The sequence below is a fragment of the Malaya genurostris genome, chromosome 2, assembly GCF_030247185.1.
Source record: "Malaya genurostris strain Urasoe2022 chromosome 2, Malgen_1.1, whole genome shotgun sequence".
In the NCBI taxonomy this organism is placed as follows: domain Eukaryota; kingdom Metazoa; phylum Arthropoda; class Insecta; order Diptera; family Culicidae; genus Malaya; species Malaya genurostris.
Window position 1 is genome coordinate 118,766,800 of NC_080571.1, and position 22,170 is coordinate 118,788,969.

At 35.8% G+C, this 22,170-nt stretch overlaps 1 protein-coding gene across 5 annotated transcripts in view; it reads left to right on the top strand.

Annotated features, from left to right (window-relative positions):
* LOC131431618 (serine proteinase stubble) overlaps positions 1–22,170 on the top strand; it is a 409,964-nt gene that overhangs the window by 101,207 nt on the left and 286,587 nt on the right. For all 5 annotated transcript variants that reach the window (XR_009229703.1, XM_058597443.1, XM_058597444.1 and 2 more), the window contains one exon: positions 7,941–7,977. The gene's annotated coding sequence lies outside the window, so the exon portion shown is untranslated. The remainder of the gene's footprint in view (positions 1–7,940; positions 7,978–22,170) is intronic.

A 22,170-nucleotide genomic window follows, 5' to 3' on the forward strand; every position in this document is an offset into this window, starting at 1 on the left:
CTATCTAGATTCCATGCCACAGTTTTCCGTTATATTTCTATGCTGTCTATATATGTGTATCGATCTGGGTCTACTAGCTACTTGCTCCCAAAGCTACGCGATACCATCACGCCTGCTTTAGAATTCTACTGATTAATCCTTGAGATTAAATTTCGGTTTTAGTGGCATCTGTATTTGGGTCCCTGATTCGTTATGATCCGGTATTAAACTGCGCAGGAAAATCAGCACCGCAGATTTTGCAAGATACGGTGGCCTGTGGCCATCGTCGGCTGCATGAATTGAAACAGAGAATGTGGTAAAAAGTGCGCCGTTACTTGCTAGGAAAGAAAAACAATTAACAGTCACGGTGGGGTTCGTTCAGCCAGGGAAGACCCACGGCTAATAGCAATGCATTAGGGATTCTCTTCGATAAAACAAACAGCGAGACATTGCTCGAAGCATCCGGAAGACGCGTGTCGGCTATAAAACAAACTGAAATTAACATGCATATGCTAGATTAGATAAATCATCAACAACTGTAAGACGATTGTGAAATTAATTAACTAGTCGACTGTCTTCCACCTGTTTTTGGCATTAGCTTTTTATTTGCATGCTTTTTCGCACGATTAAGTCATTCAAGTAATTCATACATTTTAATGAATTTCGGTGTCTGGTGGTTTTGTTCTCGGATTCAGTAATAAATCAGCTGGTTATCACTTCGCTGAAGCAAGGTGTCAGGCACGCGCTCATTTTATAATATATTTATTTCATATTCTCTTTCTAGAACCGCATCATTTATGTATAAGCGCGAACTTAAAACACCGATTTGGATAGTGTTTTATAGTTTCAGTTTTGCATAGTAGTAAATCTTATATAATATAGAACCTAATAATTTATAAAACTCAAATGTAAATAACAATTGGGCTTAAGCGTCGTTCATAAATTAAGTCACGCTTTAAAAGGAGATCGGGGGTTTTAAATATTGTGACATATTGCAACAATGCACAGTGGTCCGGATCCACAATTTAGGGGGACAAAAACATTTGTGGCTTAGCCTTATACTTTAGAGCTATGATGTCTTCGGAACAAACGATCAGTGAAAGATAGGCCATATTTTGAAGCATATGGTATTAGGGTGGTTCTAATTATTAGGGTGATCCAAAAATTATTATCCGTATGTGTTGAGATAGAGGACTGCATCCTTCGGCAAAATTGTAGGGAAACTTATATCAAGCAACTTTGCCGAAAACACTATTGTAGTATCTCTAACGGTTTTAGTGTTACAGCTATTTTAATAGATCGACTTAGGGTGTTCCTAAAAAAATCAGATTTTTTGCTCTAGCTTTCTTAATATTCACTTCTCGATTTTGGTGTGTTTGAATATCTTTTAGAGTTTGTTGAAACCAAATTTTTCATGACTAGCGCATTCAGGTAGCATTTTCTGAACCGAAGTTATAAGCAAAACTAGTTCAAAAACAGATCATTTTTAAAATGCTATATCTAACATTGGAGCAAACGAAAAAAAATCGGTTTCTTCCATTCCACTAAACGATTGAAGTTCTGCGGATGGAACTGCCTATACTTGCGAATTGATTTATTTCGACTCTCTTGCGCTTCCTTACTGTACATTATTTGCTATCTGTTTGGTTCCCTTGCGATTGATTGTTGAGCAAGAAGGCTGGATAATCTGGAACAACAATTATCCTTCATCTGTTTCCCTTTGCTAATCAAAATAATAATCTTTCAAAAGGAAAACACGGAACTAACAGCAGGAAGTGGACAAAGTAAATGCAGAAATTGCAGAGCTTTCTCCCACAGTACTGGGGAAAGTATTTGTATCAACGAAGCTAGTGTTCTGTCTGAACGATACGAAAGTGTTAAACGACATAACAGGCATACACTCCCAAGCTTGGTACATATGCAAGCGCTCAGGAAAAGCTCTGAATTTTTCAAGAACTGAAACAAATGAGAATAATCCAAACAAATATCAATTTGGAATTTCGCCTCTACACGCAATGATTCGATCTATGGAACTTTGGCTAAAAGTGAGTTATTGTTTGCATATTGAGAAACCGATATGGCGCGTGTCCCGACAAAATCAGCATGTCAAGGAGCAAGAGACAAACATACTAACGGCATTAAAAGAGCAGCTAGGGTTACGTATTGGCAAAGACATCACATTAACAAGATATCCAGCTCGCACATTTCCAGAATAAATCATTGGAAACATCCTTTTTCGCGAGCATGGTGCCCTCAGGTGAGTCCGCATCGAATCTCGTACATAGAAGTAGGGAAGAGAAATGTCAAATTCTTGCGCGCAAAAATAGCAGCACTGCGCACCCACACAATTGACATGATATGTTGAATGTGATGCCGTGTGATGGCGTTCCTATACTGAAGATTGATTTCGCTCCAAGCTGACAGGGTCTGGCATTGGTGAACCATTACCTGGAGGCGGCAACTCGAATGATGGTATCTGGGCCCGTAGAGTTTTCAAAGATTATAACACAGTAGCGCAAATCATCGAGTTAAATGGAAATATACTTGAATGGTTTTTTTATAATCTTAACGTTGATAAACAGCAATGTAAAGATTTCGGTACCTGCTTTCCAGGAGTTTGCTGAACAAACAAGAATTCGTTTTGTGGAGCTGTATGGATGGTATGCTCTGTCGCCAACCGTGCATAAACTTCTTGTGCATGGGACTGCAATTATAAAACATGATTTGCTTCCTATTGGTATGTACAGTAAGGAAGCGCAAGAGAGTCGAAATAAATCAATTCGCAAGTATAGGCAGTTCCATCCGCAGAACTTCAATCGTTTAGTGAATCTAGAGGATGTATTCAAACGATTTCTTTTAACGTCTGATCCTGTAATAGCATTATCGAATAGAGTAACAACCAACGTGAGTGTACTCCATCTTCCCGATTATGCAGCTGAGTTAACATTTTTAATTTTAACACGCTAGAAGGCAGCAATACTTTATTTTAATATGCATAGATAATAAATTTCTTACATGAAAGAGCAGTTTTCAATGAAAAAACCCAATGTTTGAACACAATTTAAAAAATTTAAAAAAATATCTCCTTCGCCATTTTTTCTATAAACATGCTCGAAAGTATTTTCTATCAAATGAAAGAAACCGATTTTTTTTTCGTTTGCTCCAATGTTAGATATAGCAGTTTAAAAATGATCTGTTTTTGAACTAGTTTTGCTCATAACTTCGGTTCAGAAAATGCTACCTGAATGCGGTAGTCATGAGAAAATTGGTTTCAACAAACTCTAAAAGATATTCAAACACACCAACATCGAGAAGTGAATATTAAGAAAGCTAGAGCAAAAAATCTGATTTTTTTAGGAACACCCTAAGTCGATCTATTAAAATAGCTGTAACACTAAAACCGTTAGAGATACTACAATAGTGTTTTCGGCAAAGTTGCTTGATATAAGTTTTCCTACAATTTTGCCGAAGGATGCAGTCCTCTATCTCAACACATACGGATAATAATTTTTGGATCACCCTAATAATTAGAACCACCCTAATACCATATGCTTCAAAATATGGCCTATCTTTCACTGATCGTTTGTTCCGAAGACATCATAGCTCTAAAGTATAAGGCTAAGCCACAAATGTTTTTGTCCCTCTAAATTGTGGATCCGGACCACTGTGCAATGGGGTAAGAGGGATTTGCCAAAACGTTACGTCACGTAAGCTCAATTTTGATTCGAATTTTTCTGCGAGAATTGTGCTTACACGAGAAAACTAATTACAGAGATAAACGTTAAATTCGAGGAACGCTATTTCTTACCAACTGAAACAAAAAACTAAACTAAACAAAAAAAACTTATTTTTACTAAAATTATCCATTGAAAGTTCTGATCCAAAAACGTTCAATCCGATGTCCTGTGTATTTTAACACACAATAGATTGTTTTTGAGGCAATCTTTTAGTTAACGAAGAAAATAATTTTCTATTTACAACATCTTCTTTGATGACGGTAACGATTTACTTATCTTACCTAATCGCTATCCCGGGTAGAAGTGATTTGCAAACCAATAACACATTCTATTTTTAAAACCAAACATCTCAATGGTTGAAATTAACATTATGTAGTTTGAAATCAGAGTTAAAATATCAGAAATCATACCGAAGGCTTCAATAGAAAATAGCAACAATATATAAAATTATGTCATTGTAATATCAAACCAAGAACAAAATATTTCTAGAAGACCAATTTTTCAGTTATTTTATATTCTAGCGTTCAGAATAGAGTTACATCATAAGTATTTCTCTTATCTGATACTGATGCAGTTTATTCAATAGTATTTTATTTAAAGATAGAGCTACTGGATCAATTTACTTAATGAAATTGGAATAACTCATCAGTAACGAAATAAGATATAATAACTAATTTTGATGCTAAACAGATATTGTACAATTTCTTGACTCCTTGGATGAAATGTCAAGGTAATGTCGAATATTGCTATGGCAGCACAGAAACATCAAGACATGTTTTTTTTATAATAAAATTTTTATTCTGGCCTTTTTGTGTAAAAGCTTTACGTGGCTGATTGGTTTACATTTTTGTTACTTAAAATTTTTTTCTGCTATTGGATCTCGTTGTCACCCTTTTTCTAGGGGGAGATGAGTTTCCATTTCCATCCAACGAGGATCGGGGGTCACTTCGTCCGCGGCTTATCTCATCACCCATTGCTTCATCGTCGGTGTTGTGTGTGATTTCCGTTTTCTTTTCGTTTTCCTTGTTGATCGTAGTCTTGGGCTCGTTGAGAGTTGGTGTAGATGCGCCTTGTTGTAAATTGGTTGCAGTTGCTAGTTGGTTGAAGGGTAAGTTGTTAACTGCAGCTGGTGTACTTTGTTCTATAGGGGATACGTTGGATGGTTTCGTTGAAGGCTATGCTTCATTGTTGTTGGTGGCTGTCACAGGTGTACTGGGGTTGCCTGGGGTTGGTGTGAAGGAAGCACCGTTGTCCTTTGGTGCGATTGTTTCCTTGTCCAGTTTATCACATGGCTTACCGTAGTGAACGGCTTTTTGGCAATATTGACATGTGACCATCTGATTGTCATAGGTAACAAGTGATTTGCACGGAATTCTTGTATCCTGACCGAAAGTCACATAAGAATGTATAGGTCTCTTCAAGCGCATGCGTAACAAACGTACGCCATTTAGAATACCGGGGAAAAAGTTCTTCCACTTTTCTTTTTCGATAGAGAGATCTCCGTATTGGGACATAGTTTTGCTATAATAAGAATCGGTGACGCTTGAGGGAAGATCATGCACACGCACTTCTATAGCACTATCTTCCATATATACTGGAATGTTGTTCTTAATGCTTTCGTGCTCCACATAGTGCACATTGTTATTGTCTTTTGCGAATTGAATTGCATCCAACTCCTTATAAAACTGAATGTAAATTGTTGCATGGTATTTGGTCTTCTGCCTCACCGGCGGCTATTTTGTAGAGCATTCCTTGTGAGGAATGTCGAACCACTGTGTGATTGATCACTAATGTGCCAAACATAGTCGTTCGAAAATTTCACTTCTGATAAAACCACATCGGTTTGTAATCTATATTTTGCATTAAAATCCTGGTTTTTCTTACTCAGTGGAAAATAATCGGTTGTCATCAATATTGGTTCAAATGGTCTGGTTTGGTTTGGAAAGGTGGTTCGAAATTCTCCATATGTTTTCAAAATGACAAATTGAGTGTTTTTATAATCCTTGAAATTTAGAAATAAATTTGCATTTTTAAATTCCGCAACTTCCAAAACGTGGAATTTTGCTCCTACTTTAACCTCTATTTCTCAGATTTCGAACGTATCGGTGCGCATTTCATTGTGAACTCCTGTCAATGTTTATTACTGTTTTTTTGCGATGAACATTGAGATTTGGTCCCATTAACTTCATTCGTCTACATTTCACCTTCCCTGTTAATTTCATATCAATACGACAAAACATTAAATCTGTTATTCTCTTGACGTTTATGGGTCAGAGTAAGTTTTTCACCATTCATTTTTTTGGTTTAGTAACAATTTTTAGACCAAACCGGAGTAATCATTTTTTCATCGTGATTAGAAATTATAATGTCATGGTTTTAAATAGTGCGTAAGCCGCGCTCGATCCTAATGCGAGTCGCGAGTCGAGCTATATTGATAGTTCTATAAGGGGTAATGAGTCCCAAGTTGTAGTTCCGAAACTTATCAAGAATTTATCGGAAGCTTATTTGTTGTTGATCGTTGTTCTCTTAGTTCGCATTGCTAATGGATCTACCAAACAGTGCTTTAAAATTTCATTCAATTCAATTGAAATCGAATGTGTGCACACACTGATGAGCACTCTACAGCAGTAAATTTCACATTCTAAAACACATCCTTCGCATTCGCACCGAATGGGCATCATCCCGTCCTTCATTCTCTACCCGATCAGATGCACATAACAAAATCATAACACAAGTATAACAGTTGAAAGTTAAAACTTATGATAACAATATAATAACAAAATCAGTTATGATGTTTTATTTTCATTTGCAAGACTCATGATAAAGTTCTTTAATTGAAAAAATAAGTTCTTCCGTTGCTTCATATCGAAATATAATGATCAGAATATCCAAGAACTAAAAGAAGAAACCAGATCACTGAATAAATTATTCATTTAATAAAAAAAAACCTTCAACAATTTTGGATTAGAACGATGCTAAAAGTTAGCTGTGTTATAGTTTTTCTGTGTTAAGTTTGCTATCATTAAATTTATTGTTATAAATATCTGCTTCAGGACTTCTGTAGTTATATCAAATTCAATAATAATTATGATACAAACGTTTCAAAATCTGTTACGATTTTGTTCCCGCTAGAGTCTTTTTTGTTATGATTTTTGTTATTTTAACAGCTTACCAGTCAAAAATATTTCAAAATTTGTTACAAAATATTTCTGAAATAAATTATTTCGGTTGTTATAATTCTGTTATTACCATCTGATCGGGTATCTACCGAAGGTCAGTTTAATCACCGTCAGTTTATCTCTTGAAGTAACAAAATATCTCTTACAATTGAATGAGAGAGCGGCCTCCAAGTGAGAGTTATTTAAACATTCGAATTGATTCAAGATAATGGATGAAAGATAAACCAGTCATGAAAACTGAAATATCATTTTTAATACTTCGAAACACATCTCAATACATTTCAAACAGTCCAAATTATCGATTTTAACTCGCTGGTGATAATTGAAAACTTAAATGAGAACCGCCACCCTTCATTTATCATTATCGTCGGAGAGAGTTTTGTGCTATCGAGTTGATGTTTATAGGCATTGATTAGGCATTCGCGCTTGCTCACTACCCACAATGACAGAAGACAATGAAGCAGGTAGACTACTTGACAATACAAACTGAGCTAGCAAAACTTCAAATGACTAGGTACGGTTATTCAATTGACGATGAAGGGACATTCTGACAACCAACGACTATAAAATTCATTTTCAGCACAATTAGATTGAAATGAAGTTTTCCCGCACTGCTACAAAACGTTCAATTTTTGTGACCTTATATTCTAGTACTTTTTGACTCTATATTATAGTACTTTCATAACTATTGTATTCGAATAGCTATTATGAAGCATAAAACTGTTTCTCCAAAAACAAAAGTTAAGTTTGTAAAGTTAAGAGTATTCAGTAAAATTCTTCACTTCGTAAATTATTATAATTGAAATTCCTTACCACTTTATCAAAATAACTGATCCAAAACCTAAATAATATTTTTCTGTAAAGTTAAAACAGCTAACAATTTGATTATATAAAGTAAGTGAAATAAAATATTACATGTTGCAAAAAAGATTGATGATTAACTGTTGCAAAAAGATTGATGATTAACGATTTCAACTTGCATTACTCATTTATATAATCAAGTATAGCGGTTTCATTGATAGATTTATTTTATCTGTCGTTACAGGTGGACCCATCCGAGGTTTCTTATGAAGTCGGAGCAGGTATGTAATAGTTTTACGTACTATTGTATGTGTATACAGGGTCCGGCACTCGAAGTGTAACCAATTAAAAAGGCCATAAATTCAGTTTGGAAAATTACTTTTACTTAATTCAACGTACAAAATGTGTAAAAATAATACAAAATTCAGAATCAATTCACTTTTGCTCGATATGACCACCTTTGCCTTGACTTGATGACTTAAGAGAGCGAAGGAGTTGCTTCGTTTGGCCGAATGTGACTTGCAGGTATTTTGGCCCACTCGCGGACAATAACTTTTTTCAGCGCCTCGAGACTGGTGTATTTTTAGTTCGGACTTTGCTCTCCAAAATGGCCCAAAGAGAATAATCCATTGGATTCGCATCTGGTGAATTCGAGAGCCATTGTGTGGACGTGATGAAGTTCGGAACGTTGTTTTTCAGCCATTCTTGGTTCACTCGAGCTTTGTGAGACGGTGCCGAGTCCTGCTGAAACGTCCATGGTCTGCCATCGAAATGTTTGTCTGCCCACGGCTTCAAAGCAACGTCCAGAATACTTTCCCGATAATATGTCGCATTTACCTTGACGCCAGGCTCGATGAAAACGATTGGAGAGCGCCCATCTGCGGTTACAGCGGCCCAAACCATTATCTGTTGCGGGCGCTGCCTCCTGGTGGCCAATCGATGACTCAAATTCTCGTATGAACGGTCGGTCAAGTAAACCCTATCGTTTTGAGAGTTTACGAATTGCTCAATTGGAAAAATTTTCTCGTCAGAAAATATAATGTTCGGAAATTGACCGCTTTCGACCAAACGAAGCAACTTCTTCGCTCTCTCAAGTCATCAAGTCAAGGCAAAAGGTGGTCATATCGAGCAAAAGTGAATTGATTCTAAATTTTGTATTATTTTTACACATTTTGTACTTTGAATTAAGTAAAAGTAATTTTCCAAACTGAATTTATGGCCTTTTTAATTGGTTACACTTCGAGTGCCGGACCCTGTATAAGAGAAATTGTTTGGAAACAAAAATTTAACGATCTTTCAATTGAATGAGCTTTCACAAACTCCGCTTTCTAAAGCGAATAAGATTTCCAAAAATATTTTGATTATTTCCTACTTTATATTGCCGAGTTTTTATCTCCAAGTATCGAAATGTGGTGATGCTATACGGTCAAGTTCGCTTATTAATGTAGTACTACGTTTTAGCTTTTGTGGTAAATCTATCTATGCCAGACAGGCTTAGTGCTGAAAAATGCTTGAAGTTGTCATTTCTCCAACGTAATTATCAAGTGATAATGTTAGATACCGAACGAGGTTGTCAATGCGTTCATTTATCTTGGAAAACTAGTGACATGCGATAATGATGCTAGCAGCGAGGTGAGAAGGGTTTTTGCCTCTACGAATATGACTTTCTACGATTTACTCAATTCATCCCCTAAAGTCCCGTAGCTTGTAGGCCCGCGCAAAACTAGTTCTGCTGATACTCTCTGCATGCTAGTATTGTATGACTATGAAGCATGAACGTTGGGAAAGCCTATTATTGGGTTACTCGCTGACTTCTGAGCTCAATACTATTAGAATTAGCTGAGTGCTGATTGAAAAATGTAACCGATACATCATCCATTAGAAATATTCAGTAGAAATAAGCAAAATAGTTTACTTTGTATAACAGCTTTGGAAAGAATAACTCTACATGAGACGGGATTAGCGAGATGAGTGAAACTATTACCTTTTGACAACCTACCTGGATTCGTATATGGAAAGTTTTTCTGACCTAAGCGGAGCACACAATTACATGTTTACGATGAAAGGTAAAAATTGATTTCTATGATACTGTGATGTAATAATACAAATTTTAAGTTTCATCGTAAGTTTCCAGATTAGATTAGAGTAGATTAGATTAGATTAGATTAGATTAGATTAGATTAGATTAGATTAGATTAGATTAGATTAGATTAGATTAGATTAGATCAGATTAGATTAGATTTGATTAGATTGAATTAGATTAGATTAGATTGATGTAAGATTTCATGTATTATAATGAAATCTTGGATATCTGCCAACGATATTTCTTCATTATGTGCAAATGAAATGTAATTTGTTACCTTCAAAAGCGACACATCATATTTAAGTTGGAATTTGTATGTACCTTACTAAAAATACGTATTTCAAATGAAACAAAGTAATATTTAAGTGCAATTTTAACTAAGTTTGATGACGTAGGATTGAAACAATGGCATGGTCAAATGATTTGGGCATTAAACTATTTGAAAACTTACACTGTTCACATAGTTAAGAATTTGCATAAGTTTAACCTGTAGTTCCAGAAGCGGAAGTAGTATCCACAACAAATTTAATAATTCCGTACGAAACTGTAAGACTTTTCTTTTGAACCTATAATTTTGTGAAAATCGATTTGGCCATCGTGAAGGAAAGTGAGTGAGACCCATTTGCAGTTTAAATCACCATTTTCAATTCTTCCGGAACTGGATTCAGAGACCGGTGTAGCTGAAGTTGGTTTGTTTGCCAGCAAAAAATATGACCTAAAAATTGGAACAATTTTGAATCTAGTTAAACCTAGACTTACTATCTCATGCTCTATTCCGATTAAATCAATTAAACGAAATCTCACAAACGAATCAAACCTGCGTTTCTATTACTTCTGCATATGTAAGTCAAGCTAAACAGCATGAATCAGCAGCATAAAACATGTAGTAGGATTATTACTTTTATTATTATTATCGACATCATTGACACCACCGGCACGGTATTACCGGATGTGAAAACTTCATATTTTTTCAAATGAATTTGAATTCATTGACATTCGTTTATTCTTTCGATAGTACCGGTAATTGGTAATTTTCCACTTATCATGCATTAGTTCCGGAACCGGATGTCGGATCTGGATAAAATATTTTAGAAATTTTTAGGAAACTATAAGACCTTTCATTTGAATCTTAGTTTGTGAAAATCGGTTGAGCTGTTTCAGAGAAAATTGAATGCACACTTTTTCTCTAATTTTCACATATTACCATGTAATTTCGGAACGGAAAGTCAGATCCAAATGAAATTCAATAGCAGGCTATGGGACCAGAATACATTTTATTTGAATCTTAGTTTGTGAAAATCGGTTCAGCCATTTCTAAAAAAAGTGAGTGCATATTTTTGTTACATACATACACACATACACACACACACACACACGGACATACACATTCACACACAGACATTTGCTCAGTTCGTCGAGCTGAGTCGAATGGTATATGAAATTCGGCCCTCTTGACCTCGGTTAAAAATTCGGTTTTCACAGTAATTGCATAGTCTTTTTATGTGAGAAATGCAAAAGGACGACCGTTTCTCACTTGAAGCGCTGTCAGTGTCACCGTGAAGTGGGAAATCTATGTTTACTTAATTTATGGTGATAGTTTCTGTACTTCTTGATATCGTCAATATGACACAATTTTTCTCAGTGCATTTTTAACACGATGAATAGTGCAACTGAGGACTAACATTTGACATATGGATTATTATTATGGAATCGACGTGATGTCAGTGATTTAAACAGATCAAACTGATAGTATTTTAAAGTTGAAGGAGTGCTGCGGGAGTTTGAAATCTTTTCAAGACTTTAGATTTGAAGGTTTTGTTGCTTAAGAATTCACGACAACACAAGAAATAATGCATGTTGCATCATTGAGTGTGACCCAAAAAGATATTTCCATTCAAATATTTCAGTACCAACAGAATGAAATCCACAAGTCAAACCTGAAGAGCTGACCAAATCGACGCCGAAGTGAATTATTCATGTAGATTAGATCACACTTAGTACACTGCAGGATCACAGAACTGTTGTACACGGAGACGAAATAGTACTCAATGATTGACACTTTCTTCCTACTTTGGAGTGTTTTCTAGATGTCACCTTTCGTTGTCTTCTTCGATTGTTGTTAGAAAACAAAGTGAAAATCACCAAACGAGAAGTTAACATTAAGTATGTCACATTTAATCTTAAGCTGAACCAAAGTAGTACAATCATTTTAAATCGAGTACTTCTACTTAGTATTAGGTTTCTCCATGCAACACATTTATTGAATGAAAAATACTAAAGAATAAATGATATGAACAGTTTTCTATAGAAGACCATTGTATTGAAGCGAACGGTCTGAATATGTAACCTTGGATGAGTCTGTAATTTTACATAACGATCACGCTCGTTCACATTCTCCGACTCAGGCCCAAAACATTAAAACTGCACTTTCAAACAACCTTCAACTTTTTCAAGCCTATCGGAACCAAACTCAGCAAGTTGTAGGCCTTTATTTTTACTTATCTCATACTGCGAATAAGTAAGGGCTCGGTGCACAGGCCCAATATTTCTGCTTCGATTGACTAAAAAACTAGACAAAACATTCTTGAAATGTTTCATTATAACAAAATACAAAAGAAAAATCATGATTCACATTCTACTTGTAAAAAACCAGACCCCAACGTTCTCCTTTTTGTTGTTTGTTACTTTGGGGAGATTTCACACCTACAAAATGGCGGATTTTTTCGTGATAAAACGTAGTTTTGAGTTTCAATAGCCACCAAAAATTAAAAAATCAAACAGAAACGTTGGGGTTTAGAAAAACATTTACTCTATCTATGCTCTATTTGGATCCTACCCCCCTTAAGTTTTTGGTCCGCAATTGTGAACCACATGTCAAATCAGAAACCTTCAATGATTTTGTAATTTTTTATTAAACAGCCCAGTGTTATGTATTCGGCTTTCGTTTGTCATAACTTTTTTAACTCCTAATGAATCGAAACAAAACTTATGCCACTGAAATAAAGAGCTTTTTTTTAAAAAAAATAAGTGTCAAAGCATCTTTATTTGTGTACAGATAATGAGTAAATCGAGTTTCATGGGATGCCAAAAGTGCTTGAATAGATATCTCTTGTTTGAAAAAAAAATTACGGGCAATATTATTGCAACACAAAAAACACTATTTGCAGAAATATTTGTTGTCAGTTACTAGATAACCATATCGAACTAATTGAATTAGTAATTGTTCAATGGTTATTTTTTCCAACTGTGATTTCTAATTCAGGTAAGAGGAATTATTCAGATGTTATTATGGTTATTTTCCCCGTAGTCTGTAATCTATTTTCCAAAATAAAGCGGTTTATAAATATTGATTCGACTTCAACACATGTTTTCAAAAGTAAATTATGAAAAATTCCAGCAAAATCAAAACCATCGCGAGCTCGAATAATCATTCATGGAAATAATAATTATTCAATTAGGAAAGCTTTGTTTATACAGATTTAAACTTAACTGGAAAAACTTTATTACTATTTCATCACCTGCTGACTGAAAATTCATGAAATGATTTAAACGGAAAGTATAATTAAAGATAAGAAAAATAAATCATCGCTTCAAAGCCTTACTGACGTTACGTTCGCGGTTCTGTCTTTCATGCCAGAGCGGAACTAGTCCGAGGGAAGTGAACTTGACAAAAACTATAATTCACGCTGGTAGTGGAACGAAATCGAAATTTCTCCAAATTGAATTATATCGCCCAGATCCGATAAAAGCATCGGTGAACCCGAGCAGCGCAGAAACCCGTTCGTTTACTTATAGTCAGCGACTAGTTGAGGTTTTGGAAAGTATATAATTAAAAAAACAGCAGCAGCGACCCAATCTGTATCAAAAATACAATTCGCGCACTCTTGGGCCCAGTTTACTTTCGCTTTCAGCACAACCGCTCGAATGGAACGACGATCGCGGAAGGCGGCCCGGCCGCAGTTCCTCTCAGTCTGGACCGTGACCTACGAGAAACCGAAGTAGAACCAGACACAACGTAAACTCGACCTCTGAGGTGGTCCAGCCAAATTTCCACCATCCACTCCGTGCATAAATGGCCGGGAATCGGGCGGACGATTGATCCGATCCGATCGACTGGTTAAAAGTAAAAGTCCATCATCTGTTGGTTCATTGATTCGCATATCTGTAAATCACGTTCCATCAATCATTTTACCCTTGAGGCGCGCCAAGGGTCAATTGGTGCAGTTGCTCCAGTTAGCCAAAGTGCTGCCGTTTTCCGTTCCTCTCTTTCCTTTTCTTTGGCAGAAAAAGAGGCCACTCCGTCTATTCCGTGTGTCGGCAGACAGACCAATCGACAAAGAGAGCATTGTACTCCAGTCGGCTTTAAATCTGTAATGAATGCAAAGCATTAAGAAGCTGGCCACGGATCGCCGCTCGGCCGAATTTGCCTAAAATGCTGATGATTGAAACAAGTGGATAATTATAGAGTATAGCTTTGCGAACCGTCAACATTAAAACAGAACTTGAAACCATTTTTTTCCACAATCTGGGCAAAACCGAGCATCAGTTGTATACAACGGATTATGGGTTGTTCTGATGGAAATGAGTTTCCAGTTGTTTCTATTGGCTATGCTTTAGAACTTGGGATTCAGGTTTTTATTGTTGCATTCAGGTTTTATTGTCCGGATCTTGCAAAAGAAGAAAACGTTTTCAAACGAGTTTTCCTTGAGACATCCGTGTCCGGTTATCGCATTCAAAATTTTTATTTGGTTTTCCATTCAAAAATATTTGAACCAGTTTTCTGAACTAATAAATTACATATATCCGATTTTTTCTTTCAGCCATCCATTGGATAGTGCTGTATGCATGTAATTCTGGAATATCTTTGTTGTATATTGTAACATAAACGTTTTCTGCACAAACCTAACGATACAAGCATAAACATTTTAGTACACGAGTTAAACGTTTCTGCGCAAAATTTTATTCGATTGAGATAAAATTTGCTCCTTTATACATATGTGTCTCTTGCACTAGTGTAGACATATACTAAGATGGAACCAAAACATACTCCATTGCCTGTTTCATACGTTCTCAGATTTTAGTACTATTATCTTAAATCTTATTTACTAATTTGTCAGTTGAGTGTTTAGTAGAATAAATTCATTTTATAATATCATAACATTCTAGGTAAATATTTAATTTAGACTGGACAATGGTTTAAATGTTAATATTAAGGATATAAAGGATTGTTAATAGAAGCATTTGTATTTCTGGAATCAGTTCGTGAAAAGGTTCGGTATGAAATTTATATTGAAGTGGTTCAATTTATTATACAAAACTATTCGCAGCAGTTAATTTGGTAAGAACAAATTCGATGAAAAATAAATAAGATCGGGCGTTTCGAGAAATCGTTCCTTTCACGAATGATTTCGGTCTCACACCAAAGAGAGAGTTTTCAGTGATTCAATAACTATCGATTGCCTATAGATTACTATTAATTTGAACCATTTACACTGGTGCTGAGAGATTATCATACTTTCAACTCATTTTTGTACCAACAGATTCCAAAAATTCAAATGATCATTAATTTCAAACAATTTCTAATAGAATCATTCTAATCTTGAAAACACAAACTATTGCACCGAAACTTCCATTTACGATCTAAACGGGGGTTCGTAAATTGAGGTAGTTCGTAAAAAGTTTACATTATTTGGGATTTGTTAGTAAATAAAGTTTACGTTATTTGAAATTTACTTCGTAAAAAAAGCTTTGTGTAATGAATGTGGCAACCTCCAGTCACACGGATATTTTCGGAACGGATGTGTAAAGTAGGTGCAATGAGGTTTGGGGTCGTTTCAAAATCCAAGATAGCGACGTATATTGAAAATAATGAACTATAAATTACCTTTTTATTCAATTTCCTGTTCTAAATATTCGCATGCAAAATTCGTCGTGATGCCATTCTCACTATTTTGATGCAATTTTACATTTTAGAATTGTTGATCATTCCTTAAGAAATTTCCGGCCGAAGTAAAATCCTTTGGTCTTCAGTTATGAAGGCTATGTTATGTGTTGATACAGTTTCAAATATTTTGCATCGTCATTTTGTACGAAGGCTTAATTTTTGTAGCTTTCTTGACCCAGAAGTTGGATACGGATAAAACTCAACAGCCTATGGGACAAGAACCACTTTTGATTAAATCAAAGTCAATGAAATCTCCCGGGTTGGCGGTTCAATGCGTAGGACACTGGTCTCACAAACCAGTTGTCGTATGTTTGAGTCCCGACCTGGAAGAATTCGTAGAATAAATTCATTTTATAATATCATAACATTCTAGGTAAATATTTAATTTAGACTGGACAATGGTTTAAATGTTAATATTAAGGATATAAAGGATTGTTAATAGAAGCATTTGTATTTCTGGAATCAGTTCGTGAAAAGGTTCGGTATGAAATTTATATTGAAGTGGTTCAATTTATTATACAAAACTATTCGCAGCAGTTAATTTGGTAAGAACAAATTCGATGAAAAATAAATAAGATCGGGCGTTTCGAGAAATCGTTCCTTTCACGAATGATTTCGGTCTCACACCAAAGAGAGAGTTTTCAGTGATTCAATAACTATCGATTGCCTATAGATTACTATTAATTTGAACCATTTACACTGGTGCTGAGAGATTATCATACTTTCAACTCATTTTTGTACCAACAGATTCCAAAAATTCAAATGATCATTAATTTCAAACAATTTCTAATAGAATCATTCTAATCTTGAAAACACAAACTATTGCACCGAAACTTCCATTTACGATCTAAACGGGGGTTCGTAAATTGAGGTAGTTCGTAAAAAGTTTACATTATTTGGGATTTGTTAGTAAATAAAGTTTACGTTATTTGAAATTTACTTCGTAAAAAAAGCTTTGTGTAATGAATGTGGCAACCTCCAGTCACACGGATATTTTCGGAACGGATGTGTAAAGTAGGTGCAATGAGGTTTGGGGTCGTTTCAAAATCCAAGATAGCGACGTATATTGAAAATAATGAACTATAAATTACCTTTTTATTCAATTTCCTGTTCTAAATATTCGCATGCAAAATTCGTCGTGATGCCATTCTCACTATTTTGATGCAATTTTACATTTTAGAATTGTTGATCATTCCTTAAGAAATTTCCGGCCGAAGTAAAATCCTTTGGTCTTCAGTTATGAAGGCTATGTTATGTGTTGATACAGTTTCAAATATTTTGCATCGTCATTTTGTACGAAGGCTTAATTTTTGTAGCTTTCTTGACCCAGAAGTTGGATACGGATAAAACTCAACAGCCTATGGGACAAGAACCACTTTTGATTAAATCAAAGTCAATGAAATCTCCCGGGTTGGCGGTTCAATGCGTAGGACACTGGTCTCACAAACCAGTTGTCGTATGTTTGAGTCCCGACCTGGAAGAATTCGTAGTGTCAGTAGAATCGTAGCACCAGCCATGCAATGTTTCTGTACACTCTGAATCGGCTGCGAAGTCTGTTGAAACAGAAGGTCAAATTCCACTACAGGAATGTAATACCAAGGCTTTGCTTTGCAATTAAAGTCGGTCTAAGTCAGAGAATTCAAAGTTAGTTCCATTTCGAAATTCTTGTTCACTATTTTTGGAACAGGAATCTGTTCGGTCAAGCAGGTTAGTTCGGTCATCAACTAGCAAGCCTTCGGTATCTTAGAGCTGAAGCAGTGTGCCTAAAAAAATAATAATAAATAAAAAAAGACTAGCAAGACCAAAATATTGGATCAGTTCTTACCATAATTTCTCACAGCTCTTTGTATTTTCATTTTAAATGAAGGTTTGACATTATGAACGCTCCTCGGAACTGGAAGTCAGAACCGGATAAAATAAAACAGCCCTATATGAGACTATAAGATCATTTATTTTTTTATCTTTTATTTAAATCGATGAGAAATCAAAAAGAGTTCCGCTTTGAGTTCTTGATTCCGTTTTTCTTTGCGAAACTCATTGGTACATCCGGAATCGGAAACCGTAGATTTATGTAACCGAAGTGAGTTCGCTTGATCATCCAGTTTAAAGGAATTCGCGACCTCATGAGAAAGGCAAATAAACTCTTGATACATTTCTCTTGAGCAATATTGACAGCAAGATAACGAAATACTGGAAAAAGAATGCCCTCGAATAGGATTTAAACCAGCGCTCGCCGAATTATACCTTGCCGTATGAAAGTGTGAAATACAAAATCCCTGCGTGCGTGGTGGACGATGCTATAGAAGTACGTGTACATGACCCTTCCACGCAGACCAGTGATCAGTACGGACCAGTACGGAGACATTCTTTTCATCGAAAGGGAAATATGGTGTAATTCGATTGGTATGGATGGAACTACATAGGGCAATTCCATCTTACATCATTTGAGGTCAAGGCAGGAGATACCCTTGTGAAACGTTGATTACCTATGAGAATCAGCTGATTATGTGTCAGTTTTGTGAACAAACTAAACGGTAAAACTGAGAAAAGGACATCTTCAATCAATAACAAGGACAACCGTTCAGCAACGGAAACTAGTGAATCCAGTACTTTTACCTCAAAAACCTTTTCTGCATCAAACCAGCTAGCAACTGCAATCAATGCCCAACAAAACTTATATACAAATGTGTGGCATTCTTAAAAATGATTTTATTCGATTCTTAAAAAACAAAAAGGTTTGTGATAAACTAGTATAACCTACAGGGTGAAACAGTACTCAGGTCGGTTTTGTCATCTCTGACGAAACGAAAAGAGGTACTTCCGAGACCGAAATCTGGGAACCGGTATAAGCAAAGTTGGTTCGAGAAAAGTGATTGGGATCCATTAGGGAGGCTATGGCTACTATCTTAGGCCGTTCATCAAAAATTTAATAACAAGGAAAACCAAATTAACGTTTGGTCGTTTAATGACAATGATATCGATTGGGATAGTTTTGAGGCAAGTATAAAAATTATTTTACTACTATTATTTTATTTTGCGTCCGGAATCGAGTTGTTTGGTTGTCTATTGACAATTGCTGCCGATTTTTTACGTGTTTTGCTTCGCTGCTTCAAGTGATGGTATCCAATTTTTAACAAACTCTACCATATAATTCCGGAAACGGAAGTCGGATCCGGATGAAATTTGGATGTTTTATGTGGAACAATGAGACCTTTCATTTGAATCTAATCGGGCACGCTATCTCTGAGAATCTCCTCTGTTCTTTTCACTAATCACCCTGTAACTCCAGAACCGGAAGTCGGATCAAAATTCAGGCACTTTGTATAGGATAATTATACCTTTCATTTGAATCTAAGTTTGTGAGAATCGGTTTAGCCGTCTCTGAGAAAAGTAAGTGCACTTATTTTCATTTTATTCTTGCACATATCACCCTGTAATTCCGGAACCGGAAGTCGGAATCAAATATAATTCAGGAACTTTGTGTGGGGTTACAAGACCTTTCATTTAAATTTAAGTTCATGAAAATCGGTTTAGTCATCTCCGAGAAAAGTGAGTGCAAAAAAAAATGTTACATACATACAGACATTTTGCGTACTCGACGAACTGAGTCAAATGAACTGCATAACCTTTCTATATGAGAAAGGCAAAAAGGAAACCACTTACAATAATACTTTTGACAACAACAATACCACTGATGCGGCAATGGACGCGAGACGAGCCACGAACAAAGTGTCCCTCAATCTTCACTGGATGGAAATGGAAGCTCCTATCCCCCTGTAAAAAGAGTGACAACGAGATCCAATATATCTCCATGCATTCGACACTTACAATAAGTCTTGAAGTTCTGGCGGAAGTTCTTCCATTAAAAGATCGATTCATCACGCCTGCTGATAAGATGTGAGGTGCTGAATCCCATGGTAATTAATAATTTCGAATAGCTAGTCGAGCTTCGATCTCAAACAAAATTCATGACAGTATATTTTAATCACATGTCACAGGAAATCAACCCATCAAGATATATTCCTATCCGTGTCAGTCTCCTAAATGTCCCTGACTCAACTTTATTTTTCGATACATCCATGCAGCGCGAAGTGCGTGGAATCCCGGATCATCTACGCTCGACGGAAATCCCAAAAATATTTTCAAGTAAGTTCAGGCATATTGACTCTGAGAAAATGTTTTACACGGACGGATCGCGAATTGAAGAAGCGACAGGGTTTGAAATGTTCAACAATAATGTTTCGGCCTCATTTAGGCTTCAAGAACCTGCATCTGTTTATATAGCAGAGCTAGCAGCAGTTCATTATAGCTTGAGTGTAATCGTCACATTATCTACAAACCATTATTTCCTCTTCACAGGTAGTCTGAGTGTAATTGAAGCCATTCGCTCAAACATGACTGGAAAGACTGAACCGTTTTTCCTGGGCAAAATAAAACAGTGCCTGAACGACATATTGAACAATAATTATCTAATCACTATAGTCTGGGTCCCGGTTCATTGCTCAATTCCTGGCAATGAAAGAGCCGATATTTTAGCCAAACGTGGTGCTATTGAGGGTGAAATTTATGAGAGACCGATTGCTTTCAGCGAATTCTATAGCTCGTCTCGCCAAAGAACACTTGCCAGCTGGCAAGCTTCTTGGGATAAAGATGATCTGGGTCGGTGGATGCACTCAATTATTCCGAAAATATCGACAAAGGCATGGTTCAGGGGACTGGATGTGAGTAGAGATTTCATTCGGGTGATGTCTAGACTCATGTCCAATCACTACACATTAGATGCACATCTCCTTCGAATTGGGCTCTCCGAGACTAATCATTGTGCTTGCGGAGAAGGTTATCGGGATATTGATCATGTCGTTTGGACATACGTGGAGTATCGTGATGTCAGATCTCAACTAATAAATTCTTTGCGTACCCAAGGTAGACTATCCAATGTCCCAGTTCGAGACTTGTCGTGACCTTCCATACATGAAACTTATTTGTCATTTCATAAAGAAAATTGGAGTTTCAATTTAATAAAGGCCCCTTTTAAGACTTAGTTCTGATTCCAGTTGCGTCCATGAGTTCAACCAATAGCTAAATTAGAATAGAAATTATGTAATGATACAAACAAACTCGAAACAGTTTATGAAATTATCAACAAAATGTCTGAAAATAACAGCTTGTTTTATAATTTATAGAAGTTAATCGTTTGGTTAAAATAATATTTCCGAGTAGATTTCATAATTAATGACGAGTTATCTAAGATGATATTTAAGTAATAAGAGGAATATGTTTTAATAAATTCAAATCGTTGTGACTATGTTAGAATTAAATTAGGATAAGAATTTTATGTAAAAGTGATGCTACGGCGAAGAAAAACTTATGTAAACTGCCTTAAGAAATAAACGTATTTATGAAAAAAAAAGATTCAATATAAACAAATTAAATAAAAATCGGCTCAATCGGTCACGTAAAGCTTTTACGGTAATAGGCCTGAACAAAATATCGTTTAAATAAATAAAAAAAATATCACAGGGCCCATAGCCCTATAGGCTACTAGACCCTTCGGTTATGACTAAAATGTTTTGAAATTACAGTTATTTGAATATTCAAATTTTGAATTATCATATAAGTGACGACGTAAAAAGGGGACTCAATTTGTAAAACTGTCGTAGACTTTTTCCCAAACCAACTTCAACATCCGCCCTTTTCGAAGATACGTCTTGTTTTGAATTAGTATCTTCTTCTGTGTAAGATAAAAGGTTTTATACACTGAAGTCGTGTGCAAAGTTTCATTCAATACGGAGTATTCGATGCCAAATCTTAGCATTTTCCATTATCAAGCGCTATATTGAACAACTTGTTGGTCCACTGTTACTTTACCAGTGAGTTGAACCATCACCATTCGCATCGTTACACATCGTATAAGATTGCGATTATTGATGGTCCTTAGTAAAATACATTTTGAGTTCTTTGCCGACAAAGTATTTTTCCTACGCAAACGAGACGAATATTTGTTCATATACGTAGCCCTGGCAACACTAAGTGTTGAATATGGATTTGATGTTCTTATCATAAAGTTTGACATTTTTAACCATTCGCATCGTCAGAATATTCTGTAATTTGAGCGTTATTTGTTTTATTTAAAGTGAAAGTTTTCAATCAACTTATGGCGTTTTCGTTTTTAATTTGCACTACACCGGTGCAGTGCTACACTGAGGCATGAATAAACGAACAAAAATGACGAAAACATAAACAGTAACCATTGACTACAATACACGATTCCATTGCACAGAGCTACACCAAACTTTTGATGAGTGCTACACCAGTGGTATCGGTGCAGAAAAAGTGTAGCACTGGTGTAGTGCAATTGGTAAAAACGAACGGTTTCAGTGCAGCTTTCGCTACACCAGTGTAGTGCAATTTAAAAACGAAAACGACATTAGTTTGATTTTTGGCAGT